This window comes from Pezoporus wallicus, unplaced genomic scaffold, assembly GCF_028554395.1.
Source record: "Pezoporus wallicus isolate ANWC-B61680 ecotype Strahan unplaced genomic scaffold, APGP_CSIRO_Pwel_v1 contig_227, whole genome shotgun sequence".
Classification (NCBI taxonomy): domain Eukaryota; kingdom Metazoa; phylum Chordata; class Aves; order Psittaciformes; family Psittacidae; genus Pezoporus; species Pezoporus wallicus.
The window spans coordinates 10,687,294-10,700,266 of NW_026635704.1; the positions used below are offsets into that span (position 1 = coordinate 10,687,294).

At 41.0% G+C, this 12,973-nt stretch overlaps 1 protein-coding gene across 3 annotated transcripts in view; it reads right to left on the reverse strand.

Annotated features, from left to right (window-relative positions):
* CHST9 (carbohydrate sulfotransferase 9) overlaps positions 1-12,973 on the reverse strand; it is a 92,087-nt gene that overhangs the window by 2,590 nt on the left and 76,524 nt on the right. The window lies entirely within an intron of this gene.

A 12,973-nucleotide genomic window follows, 5' to 3' on the forward strand; every position in this document is an offset into this window, starting at 1 on the left:
GAGCTGGGTGTGGTGACAGATGAAATCCCCACTCCAAAAAGCTCCTATTCCTGCCCTCTCTTTGCAACACAGATGCCTGCACCTGAGCTACATGCTTTCACAACTAAGGCAAAACTGGTGCCTTTAGAGCTTATTCCATCTGACTTTTTTAAACATCAACATTAATTACATCAACTAACTAAACATCAACTAGTGACTCTGCAAAGAATGTGAAAAGATGAGACTATCCTCCCAGACATCTCTTTTAATGTTCCCAGCCAGCGTGCAACCTACAAGCTGCAAAAATGGCAAAGCATGAATCTGTGTTTTGCCGTCAAAATCTTTAGGGTCTTGTATCATGCAAGTTGATTGAAGAGTTTCTTGCAGTTTAAGCGTTGCAGCTTATTCCTGAGTATAGTCTCATGTGTCTGCTAAGGCTTGTAGAATTTTTCTCCTGTCAGTAGGAAAGCGTGCTGCATTGGGACATCTATATAGCTGTCTATTTTCATCACAATTCTGGAGAGGGGGGATGCTCGTCAACAGGCTTTTAAACATCCCATTGCAAATACTAGATAGCCAGAATGACACACATTGGACACGCATGTGCAGGCTACCTGACTTTTTTGTAAGTCATGCTTTTTTTGAAAACTACATAAAAAGACTCTTCTGCCATAGGCTGATTAAACATTTACTGGAAAGTTTATTTGTGGACTGGCAGACCGTAAGTGTTGGATTTGGGGGGGATGGGAAAGTTCATAGGCCGACTCAAATATGTTAAAAATTCAGAGGAATAATGAAAGAAATGGTAATGCATGGAACACAATTTAAATTCCAGCTTGTAATGAAGCCTAAGGAAAAACAAGCAGTTCCAAGAAAACTTAGCCTGTCTTGCAGTGCAATAATTTCCAACGACATAAAGAAAACAGCAATCAGGCTATTCTGTATTGCTGCAAACCACAGATGATCAGGTCTTTGTTATCACTGAACTGAGTAAAATGTGTTTTGTATTAGTGAAAGCAAATAAAAGAACAAAGCCATGTAGGACTTGTACATCTGTGAGAGAAGGTGTGTGGATGTGGTCAGTTTTTCTAATATAATTTGTTTTTTTTTTTTAATTCTGTTGTCTAACATTTTATTCTTTAAAACAAATGAAACACAGATTTGTGTGTTTCGAAACACAGATATTTATCCCTTCTGCCCTAGGATGGAAAGAATTCAGAAACACAGTTAGTGTGAAGTAACAGCATGTAGCAATAGTAGCAAAATGGGATAACTATGAGCCTAATGGGCATTTCAGCATCACAGTGAATGGTGACTTACAAGTGCTACTGCAGAACCACAGACTTACAAATAAATGAAATGCTTTGACCTTAAAAGGAAAACCTACACTTAAAAAGTGAAAATGAAAACTATGAGATACACAGAAACCAACCACACAATACCAGGCTTAACAGGAGTAGGAATAAAGTTACATTACAATGCTAAAGTAATCAAGTATTGTAAACTCATTGGTGTGGCTCTGGGGAATTTTAGAATTTAGAAGACAGTCTCCAGTGATACGTGCTCCCCAGTGAAGAGAAAATTAAAGGGGGGTGGGGGGGTGGGCAGTAGTACCTCATGACTTCCTATGATACACAATCTGAATTTAGCTGTCTATTTCAAGAGACTTCAGTGTCAAGATGCTTGAACCATCTGAATTTCAAGCCAAAGCCACTAAGATGGCTAGAATGATTAAGGGTCTGGAGCATCTCTCATATGAGGGAAGGCTGAGGGAGCTGGGCCCGTTCACCCTAGAGAAGAGAAGGTTAAGGGGGGGCATCTGTTCAGTATATGTACGTACCTGAAGGGAGGGTGTCAGGAGGATTGGGACAGACTCTTCTCAGTGGTGGAAGGCGATAGGACAAAAGGCAACAGGTATAAACTAAAAGACAGCAAGTTTCACCTGAATATAAGAAAGACCTTCTTTACTGTGAGGGTGATGAGCACTGGAAGAGGCTGCCCAGAGAGGATGTGGAGTCCCTTTCACTGGAGATATTCAAGAGCCATCTGGACACAATCCTGAGTAATGTGCTCTAGGTGACCCTGCTTGAGTAGGGAGGTTGGACTAGATGACCTCAACCATTCTGTGATTCTGTGATTCTGTTAAATGAGCCTTACATTTCAGAGGAAATTTCAGCATTCTGAATTTAGCCTGCCATCTTGAACTAGTGGAAGATGCATTGATTTCACCAAGTCAGGAGGGAAAAGGACAGACTGAAAGGTGTGTGGTCTTGATTTTGTTTCATTTCAGTCTGCCTGGGATGCAGGACCAACCTCAGGGAAGAATAGCCAAAGGAGATGCCAGAAGATTGCATTTCAGTCTCAGGAACTGTGAAATCAGCTGTAGGAAGTACTACTGAAGGATTTTTCGTGGGATTAAAGACTTCAGAGAAAGATGAGTAGAACTATTCAGAGAAATCTCAGGTAATACCCTAAAGGAACAACATATGCACAATGGGAATCACTTGAAAGCGGTTTCCTCCAAATGAGATGAGGCAAAAGAAGAAAGAATCTATCAGGGTAAAAAGAAGCCCCAATCTGAAGGGGGTGAGGGGAAGAAGAACTAGGGGAAAAACAATGACACGAGAAGTTCTGAAGACAAAAAAATTTATCTCAATATGTAAAATACCATTAGTTGCTTCCCCTCTCCATTTCCCCTTCTCAATGAGACATGTATCCCACGGTGAGCACAACAGTATCGGTTACTAAATGCTATTGTAAGTTCCACAATGGATGGTGTCCTTGCAGTAAATGCTGGCTGTAACTTTAAGAATGGGAATGGATAGTGGTTATTTTCAAAGGCATAAATGGCTGTTACATTGCCATGGAAGTTTTCCAATTCAAGATTAAAAAAAAAGAGAACAAACCTTCCTATATGCTTGCCTAAGTAACTAGGCTAATAGCTAGTCAAGATGCAATGAAAGATGGGATGAATCAAGCTTTATTTTTATGAGAAATATTTAACTAGAAAGGGTTTTTTTGGAAACTAACAAATTGTTGAATAGATAGTGCCATATTTCTTAAGCAAAACCGCTTGACAGTCTGGTATATTTAGCTGCTAGCACTCTTAATGTGCATGAGACAGCTGAAAGCCACACACTAAAAGGATTTAAATGTTTTTGTGATAGTAGGCTTACACAAAGTGAGGTGCCTTCTTTGGCTTCCTCTTGATGCCACTGACCTTTCAATGCCCATTTTATGACACTTTAAAGATCTGAAAATCTCCATGTTATGGTTTTTTTTTTTTTCACAGTAAGAACAGGAAAAGAAGAAACTTGCAAAAGCAATAAACATTTTCTAAAAACCCTTGTCCATTGTAGCAGTGTTCATAACAGTCCATCCCACAAGCTGCTGGGCACCATTATTTTGGAAAACACATGAACATACACCAACAACAGGCAGATGCAGGTAAAACCTTATCAGTCAGTAAGTCTGAACCCAGATCTTCCCATGCAAACAGTCCTTACCAAACACTTTGAGCTGCTAAGTTTGGGAACCTGCTGCCTGGCATGGGAGATGAACTCCATGGTCACCTTGGGCAGATGCAGGGCTGTCCTTGAGGCATGCTGTCAACCTCTGCAGCAGGTTGTGTACATTTTATCTGAGAATTAAAACCCAGTGAGGTGTTGCACCTTTGCCAGTATTTATGCAGAGTGCCTTGTTCTCTGTTTGCATTAACACATTTAAAAAAATTAAGAAATGGCTGTGAGTCAAATTTAGATGAGTATGTACATCGTCTCTTTTTCCTTGTATCTAGGCAGGAACTGAAGACATTTAAAAATTAGCTCAAGTACAAGGGAAAAAGAATTTAACAGAGTGTTAGCATGGTATTTGGCTACTGGCAGGCAACTCAGTGAAGCTGCTGAAACAAAAGGCATTTTTGAGTCATTAATAGGTTTATGGATTTTATTATTCTTTTTCTTTTTTTGACATTTTTATTGCTGGGGATTCCCTGCTCCTCCCCATTCACAAAAGGATTTCTCCTCACTGTAAGAACAAGTAGCCAATACCTTCTTTTACACACAGTGAAGCCGTCCTTTCCTTCAATACCTTCACAAGCCACTGGGGTAGAAGAGATTGACTACTGCCAAGAATGGTTAAGACTCATCCAATTATGCTTTGTGATGGTTTTACAATGCACGGGTGGGATCTCATCTAGACAGTCTGCAATTAGAGCAACCTGCCATGCAAAAAGATAATGATGTATTGAAAAGGATGATATTCCAGGGCTGATTTACAAAGATTTAATGGCCTGCAGTGCAGACAGTTGTGTGCTTCCTAAATGCTTTAGTGCTGGATCTTCATTTTTACTAACAAGGATAATAAAATTAAGTGAGCCCAACAGAAAATGTAGGACAAAGAATAGTGGCAGAAAGCAATATTCTGCTTTATTCTGCCCGTCTGTGCCGCCAAATATCTACATTGTAAGGATTAGTAATGTATAGTTTGGTTTTCGATATCTAGCTAGTATTTCTTCTGTCCTCAAACATGCTTCCTGAAAGAGTCCTCTAAAATGCTTCTTAGAAGCAACTGCATGAATCATCTGGCAGCCTACTGTACTCTACTTTTTGCTGTGGCTTGCACTTATCTCTCGCAGGATTAAGTACCCTCAGGACCCTCTACAGCAGTATTATACTAAATAACTAATATGGGTGCTCTGCAAACACATGGATATCCAAAGATGATATAAGCTTCATTTGTTAAGACAACAACAGGTTGATCTTCTATTTTTTTTTCCAGATGAAACTTACGAAAAACAATTATTTAGAAGGACAAAGCATTTGCATTTTCTGACCAATTCAGGTAGGTGTTCTGCAGTACATACTCTAAGAAACTTATCCATGAGAAGCACAGGACCCCAGTGATGAAATGACAGGAGTTTGAAATACATGCTTGAAGTATATTTTATCTTTACTTACATCCCAGTCCTTTGGTACTAGATGGGTTCAGCAGTGCTAAAGTTCAGCAGGAACTGAAGGCATTAGATACTTTATTTCACAGTATAAATGTAATTCTTTAAGATGCTTCTTATGTGAGGATTGTATTATAATGACCATATAATTTCAAATTTATTAGTTTATCTAGGATTTATCTGTAGAAAACAGACAAAGGTTTTTCAGAGACAAGGTTCATTTTCCAATTCACTCTCTGATTTGGTATTGATCAGTCTCTTAATTTTGGTATTCAGATGAAGGTATCTTGAATACTTGAGGGCTATAAAACTAACACAAGTCTTACTTGGATTGTAGGTACATGTGAGACTTTGAAAAGGTGACATATAGCTCCAGTCTAAACTTTATTTGCTTAAAATATTAAGTTATACACATATTTGGGCACAGTTAGAAGGATTTCTTCAGCAGAGGTCCATGATTATGGCAGATGGCTCAGAATTGATATGTAGTTGAAATACAATGAAAAGTTTGCATGACTCCTATCTTCAGCAAGCCAGTGAAGCCTGGAGCTCACAGCTTTCTCATACCATAGCAGTTGTATAGTGTAACACTGGTGAGCTAAACAAATCCCTACAGGAGCTCTCAATGGACAGAATATCCAGGCTGGCCATAAGTAACAGGAAATATTTGCTGATGATGTGCTTCACCTTCTGTGTAGTAGAGATAAACCTCTTGATTCATCACTTGCGCTTAAAAGAGCTACTCCAGAGACAGGCACCACTAACCTCTCACCTCCCAGTGGAGTAATGAATATTTGGCTTATCTAATTTATTCATGGCAAATCACCACTGCTACATTCCTCATAAACCAGAGCTGACATATGTATTCCTTATGAATGCTGCAAGTTCGGTGGAGGTACTTCTGTCAGAGATACCTTGTGGTGGATACAGAATTTCATTATGGAAGAGGAAGAATGAAACAACTGTGCTTTGAACTTTCGCCATTCTTTTTGCCTCTAAAGTTCTCAAACCATAAAAAAGCAGCAAGCTTACCTTTCCTCTGGATTAAGATCTAGAAATATTTTGTGTGGAGCCATCAGTCCTGACAAGCAAAGCCTTACTGCAACAGACACCACATTTTCCTATAAAATATGTATCCCCAAAACACATGCACTTGTACCAAGCATCTCTAAAATTGCTAAACAAGTTAGGGAAAAAAAAACATTAGCTTTGTGCAGGGCTATTCTCCTCTCCCTGCCCCCTGCCTTCATCTACAGAAAGCACAAAGCCACCCATGCTAATGAGGCAAGACAGCCTGCATAAGCCACTGCCATAAGCTGATTCATATGGTCATCAACTTGGAGGAAGGAAATTAATCTCTAATTTTACTTGCCAATTCTTGTTCAAATCTGTAATTAACTCCCTCCTGTTTCTGCCTGCACAGTCAAAACATTTGGTTTCTCCAAAACATGCTCAGAATGGGAAGGATAAGAAAGATCAAGGCATGCTTAATAGAAAAAGTATCAATAAAGATGCTATTATTATCGGAAACTAAGTAACACGTAAGATTGTGTGACAGATTAAAGATTCACCAAGACAACTGCAACTAAGTATTGAAAATAAAAACAAGCACCCCACCTCCTTATTACTAATAAAGAAGTCATTGTCAAGGTCAATCAATGGCAATGATAAATTGGCTGCTAGGTAGTACAATGCTCATGCTGTTTCTCTAGCTTTTGGACAACAGTTTCAAGGCGCTGGTTTGTTGCAATACAAGCTTGAGCACAGAGACATTGCAGCCTGGGCAGCCTGTGTCTGGGCAGAGCCTACTGCCAGTTTGCATAGAGTGCATGTCTCTAGATGTGTAGCTGTCCTGGGTTCAGCAGTATCAGTCATTTTTCTCCTTCTTGGTAGCTGGTGCAGTGCTGTGTTTTGACTTTTGGCCTGGGAACAGAACTGATAGTGATGTTTTGGTTTGGCCAAGGACTTTGTGAGCCTCATGCTCTGCCAGGGAGGAGGGGAAGCCAGGAGGAAGCAGAGACAGGACACCTGACCCAAACTGACCAAAGAGGTATTCCATACCACAGCACGTCATGCCCAGGATGTAACTGGGAGTTAGCCGGAAGGGCTGGGAGACTGCAGGGTTGGAGAAGGTATCGGTCGGAGCTTGGTCAGGCTGGGGGAGCAAGTTATCGGTCGGTTGGTGCTGAGGTGTTGTATTCTCTTCCCTTGTTATTTCCTTTATCATTGTTATTATTGGTGGTAGCAGTAGTGATTTGTGTTATACCTTAGTTACTAAACTGTTCTTATCTCAACCCGTGGGAGTTGCATTCTTTTCGATTCTCCTCTCCATCCCTCTGGGAGTAGGGGGAGGGAAAGAAAGGGGGGAGTGAGTGAACGAGTTACCTGACTGGGTTTAAACTACGACAGTAGCTAAGATGCACTGTTAATAGAAGGCAACTTTCAGATCACAGACCACTTAACAGTTGGCAATATTTAGCCCAACCTCCTTCCCATGCAGTCACGCTCATTTTTGGCACAGGTAAACCAGTATATTTAAACAACATTTAATTCTGAGCTCAGTCTTCCTCCTCTGTGTATACTCTGCTAATAAACCTAAATCAGGCACTGCAGTCAGTGGCCATAAATCTTCATCAGTATTCACTCATTTCTATATGGAACAATGTCAGAGCAAAGCAGCTTAAACAACCTGAAATTCAAAATGGACTCAAACTAAGCATGCAATACTCATTTTATGAAGAATAATATTTGAAAAAGACTCTTGGGTTCCACTGACTAGTAGGTTTACTATATGTATACAAGGTATTTTAATCAGAAGCTGACACTTTCAGGTAATTTGTATATTACATATCAGTCTCTTATTTGACTATATTAAACAATGTTAACATGCGTACTTTTTCATAACTTAAAGTACAGAAGCAAGTCAAATAACCTAAAAAGTTCCCTCTATGGACAAATAAAATTCTTAAAATTCTTACTTCCAAGTATATGGTAATTCATATACACAGTCATTTTATGAAGAAGAAAATAGATAATGCCTTTTGCATGTTCACAACTCAAACCAGGCATTAATTTTTTATTACATTTCATATTTTAAACAATATCTATTTTCTGCTCCAAAGACAAGGGATGAAGCCTGAGGCTAGATGACAACATTTTTTTTATTCAGAGGTATTAGGGACCATGACTTGGCAGTTGCTGATCAACACCAACCCTGTACAAGGAAAATATGGTCCCCATTGCCCTATCTGTGTGAATAGACACATCTTTCCTGGGAGGGTGATCTACTTGCTGGTAATAGACCCTGAAGGTTAACTAAGGCTGCATGCTGGTACTGAAACCCTGGCTCCCATCCTCCAGGGAGTGCTGTAATCACCAAATATCACATGAGCCTCTCTCTCTAGTTCACTTTTACATACAGGAGGGATATAGGATGAATATTACAGGTAGTAGAAACTGTAGGTTTAAATCTGCTTGGGTACAGAAAGAAAACAAATCTGGATGTTCCTACTTCAGGGAATCACTGATGTAGTTTTCAGAGGCACCCAATACCGTGTTAAGAAAACCACCCAGCACACTTGTACTCACATGGTCCAATCTGGCAGGTGTGAACTTCCCCAGTGAGATGGCCATTTGTGGTTTTTCACCACACTGAGGTAAGAAATACTTGGGTTGGATCGGTCCTGCCAACACTGGGGCATACCTGTACCCACAAAGGAACAAGCCTATGAGGCTCAGCTGACTCCTTTGGGAGGTGTTGAAGGAGCAGAGGACTTGAGTTGAACTTAGGTACTTCACTTTCTTTCCAAACCTGCCTCCCATGAACTACAATGAAGGTATAATTACTTAAATAGTTGCTTTGCTGATTTACTGAGTAGCCAAATGTGAGGCTTGAATGCCTATTAAGATATTCGGAATAAAACATAGCACAAATCATGTGTTATACAGGGAAACAATGTGATTCTAAGTCCAGAAGGTTTTGAGTCCGGTACTAAATCCTTTCCTCAATTACTTTAAAAGAGCTACATCAGCTGCAAACATCAAGCCACAAACGAGCTGTTCAACAGTGTTCTTACAAGTGGTAGTCTAGTTTTGATGGAGTTTCAATCACATTTCCACATCCATCTCTCCCTAGCTAGCACTTCCAGTTCCTGACCATACCCAACTGGCAGCTGTGGGCTGAGCTCTTCTCTCATAACTGCAGCAAAGTTGGCTAAAATTTACTCTGGCTTCAAATGTTACTGTAGGAGGATTGAGAGGGAGATGGCCCAGCAGCATGACTAGACAGGTCTCCCTAGGGCACTGGGGCATTTACAGCTAGTGAAATGTAAAGATGAAGATAATAAACAACTGTACTTCTCCACAAAACCCACCATCCCTTTTGAGAAGACAGGCCTGTAATGTAATGCTGTGCTTCTGCATACATGGCAGTATTTCTCGCATTAGTGGCTGTGGTAAGATCCACAGGGAGTTTTTGCTGATAAACAGAATCCATTTCTATCTTGTCTGCAGGTAAACACACTTATCTTCTCACATAAACAAGACATCTTGCTCTTTTAGAAATATTAAGAAAAGTTTCAAATGAAACTAGGTTCACCTGAAGAATATTAATGTACATTCAGGCGTGAAGAATTCAATTTCCCAAAAATTGCTTTGGAAGAGACAGTAAGATCTCTAGAGGTCTCAAAGCATTTTCCCCCCAATCACAATTAGCATTTAATTCAAATTAGATGACTTTATTGGTAAATAAAAACCAAACAGAAATGTATAATGCACTCTAGATTGGCAAATATCTCAAATCTGTTTGCCTGTATTCATACATTTTAAACTAATAAATGTGTTATATATTTTTTAATTAATACTTGAGAATTGATTGTGTTCATAAATTACTGTAAGATGAAACAGGCAGTGAATTTAGAAAGGGGATTATCCACTGCACACTCCCTCCTCACACTGATTTAAAGGCAGCATACCCTGTTTTCACTGATAGTAGCTATCTCATATTTATCATAGATAAAAGAAAATACCCTAGTTTATTCTGTAGCAGTGCTTTTGTACAGTGGGTATATATTAATCTGAAAGCAGTGCTACACATGATCAGTGTGCCATCCAAACACTAACTAGTTAAAGCACCAGCCCCCTTGAAGCAGAGGAATAATGAGAAAGAACGGTGCCATGGTTAAGGGTAGGTGCACCAGCCAGAACCAGTGTTTGGTTTTGTAACTCCGAGCAACTCCTTTGACCTTCACACTTCAGTTTTCCCATGTCTGGAAAACAAAGAAAGATGATAATTGCCTACCCCATGTGAATATTGTGACTCCTAAGTTCTGATTAACACTGGTAGAAAACCCTTGCCATTTTGCAGAGTAAGAAGGGTGTCGTGGTTTAAGCTCAGTTGGTAACCCAGAAAAAAACACACAGCCCACTCACTCACTCCCCACCAGCTCCCGGAGCGATGGGGAGGAGAATCAAAAGAATGTAACTCCCATGGGCCAAGATAGAAACAGTCCAGTAACTAAGGTATAACACAAACCACTGCTGCTGCCACCAATGATAATAGTGATAATGAAAATAACAAGGGGAGAGAATACAACCGCTCACCAGCCGCTGACCGATACCCAGCCCGACCGAGCAGTGATCTAACCCTTCCGGGTAACTGCCCCCAGTTTATATAGTGGGCATGACGTGCTGTGGTATGGAATACCTCTTTGGTTAGTTTGGGTCAGGTGTCCTGTCTCTGCTTCTTCCCGTCTTCTCCTCCTCCCTGGCAGAGCATGAGACTCACAAAGTCCTTGGTCAGAGTAAACATTACTGGGCACCAACTAAAAAAATAGGTGTTATCAGTGTTGTTCCCAGGCTGAAAGTCAAAAACGCAGCACTGCACCAGCTACTAAGAAGGAGAAAAATGACTGCTACTGCTGAACCCAGGACAAAGGGACACTCGGAAATCTGAAAATCAGGATTGCAACCCAGCTTCTCCGCCCATACTGCCTTTCATTGCTTGAACATCACACTATTTTTTTTAATACTTGAGCATCCAGTCTGTTGAATGCTACAATGTTTGGGTTTGGGATTTTTTTTTTTTTTTCATAAGAAGAATCATTATTCATAAAGCTGAAGATATTTTTATCTTCACATACCGCATGTATATTCCTGTCTATACAGCCTGAGAAACGGTTTCCTTCCAAAGGTTCCCAAACGAAAGTGCTATTCTTATTTGAATTCATCTCAAGCCTCTATTACAATTACTACTTTGGATTTCTGTATCACTTACTACTTTAGTGGTTTACAAGCAATTATAGACTAAGTTTTCCAGAATCTCTTGGAAGCAGCAGTTCCTACCCTGCTTGGCAGAGAGAAATGGAGCATCAGAGAGGATGAGATCCTGGTGTACAATATGCTGAACACCCACCTCCATAAAGTGCAGAAAGGAGGCTGCTCTGCTGGTAATCTGGCCTTGTAGCTTAGTGAGGCTTGTACAGAAGGAGAAGCAAAAAGAGGGAGAGAAGTACATGGAGTGGTGAAGGGAGTGTATGCAATAAAGTATATAGCACATGGTTAACCATCACTATGGGTGGAGAGCTGGAAACAGGCTCTGCAGTGCATACATATGGCTGCTGTTAAAAACTGAACAATATCAATTTAAACACTGTTGAACATGAGGGGAGACAAGCAGTGGCCAAGAGGGTAAAGGCTAAGTAAGTATTCAGTGCTACTCAAGCTAGCAGCACTTAGAAGCTGGCATACATTGATTGAACTTTCCCTGGCTAGGTGATGTGAGAGGGTGAAGGGGATAGAGGAGACTACTGAAGTAAACTACAGCAATGCACAAGGAAAACCAAAGAGTTTGGGCTGAACTGGCTAATTTTTGCTTATATTAGTATAGGTTTATTACACCACATGCATACTTCAAGCATCCTTCAGGTCATAAGTCATTCCCGAACATGGTCTGTTTAACAAACCTACATTGTCAATTAATAGATTTTTGAGTTTTCTTTCATTTCTTTACTTTGGCAGAAGGTGTGTACATACTGACAGTACATCAGAGTTATCTGAAATGAAGCTGTGAAGCTGCTGGCCATCATATTTGAGAAATCATGGCAGTCAGGTGAAGTTCCCCATGACTGGAAAAAGGGAAATATAACCCCCAATTTCAAGAAGGGGAAAATGGATGACCTGGGGAATTACAGACCAGTCAGTCTCACCTCTGTGCCTGGCAAAATCTTGGAGCAGATTCTCCTGGAAGGCATGCTAAGGCACATGAAAACCAACAAGGTGCTTGGTGACAGCCAGCATGGCTTCACTAAGGGGAAATCCTGCCTGACCAATTTGGTGGCCTTCTATGATGGGGCTACAGAACTGATGGACAGGGGTAGAGCAGTTGATGTCATCTACCTGGACTTGTGTAAAGCGTTCGACACTGTCCTACACGACATCCTTGTCTCTAAATTGGGGAGACATCAATTTGATGGATGGACCACTCGGTGGATAAAGAACTGGCTGGATGGCCGCACAAAAAGAGTTGTGGTCAATGGCTCAATGTCCGGCTGGAGACCAGTAACAAGTGGTGTCCCTCAGGGATCGGTGTTGGGACCGGTCTTGTTTAACATCTTCATTGCTGACATGGACAGTGGGATTGAGTGCGCCCTCAGCAAGTTTGCTGATGACACCAAGCTGTGTGGTTCAGTTGATACGCTGGAGGGAAGGAATGCCATCCAGAGGGACCTTGACACACTTGTGAGGTGGGCTGATGCCAACCTCATGAAGTTTAACCATGCCAAGTGCAAGGTCCTACACCTGGGTCAGAGCAATCCCAGGCACAGCTACAGGTTGGGCAGAGAAGAGATTCAGAGCAGCCCTGCAGAGAAGGACTTGGGGGTGTTGGTTGATGAGAAAATGAACATGGGCTGGCCGTGTGCGCTTGCAGCCCAGAAAGCCAACCGTATCCTGGGCTGCATCAAAAGGAGCGTGACCAGCAGGTCGAAGGAGGTGATCCTGCCCCTCTACTCTGCTCTTGTGAGACCTCACCTGGAGTATTGTGTG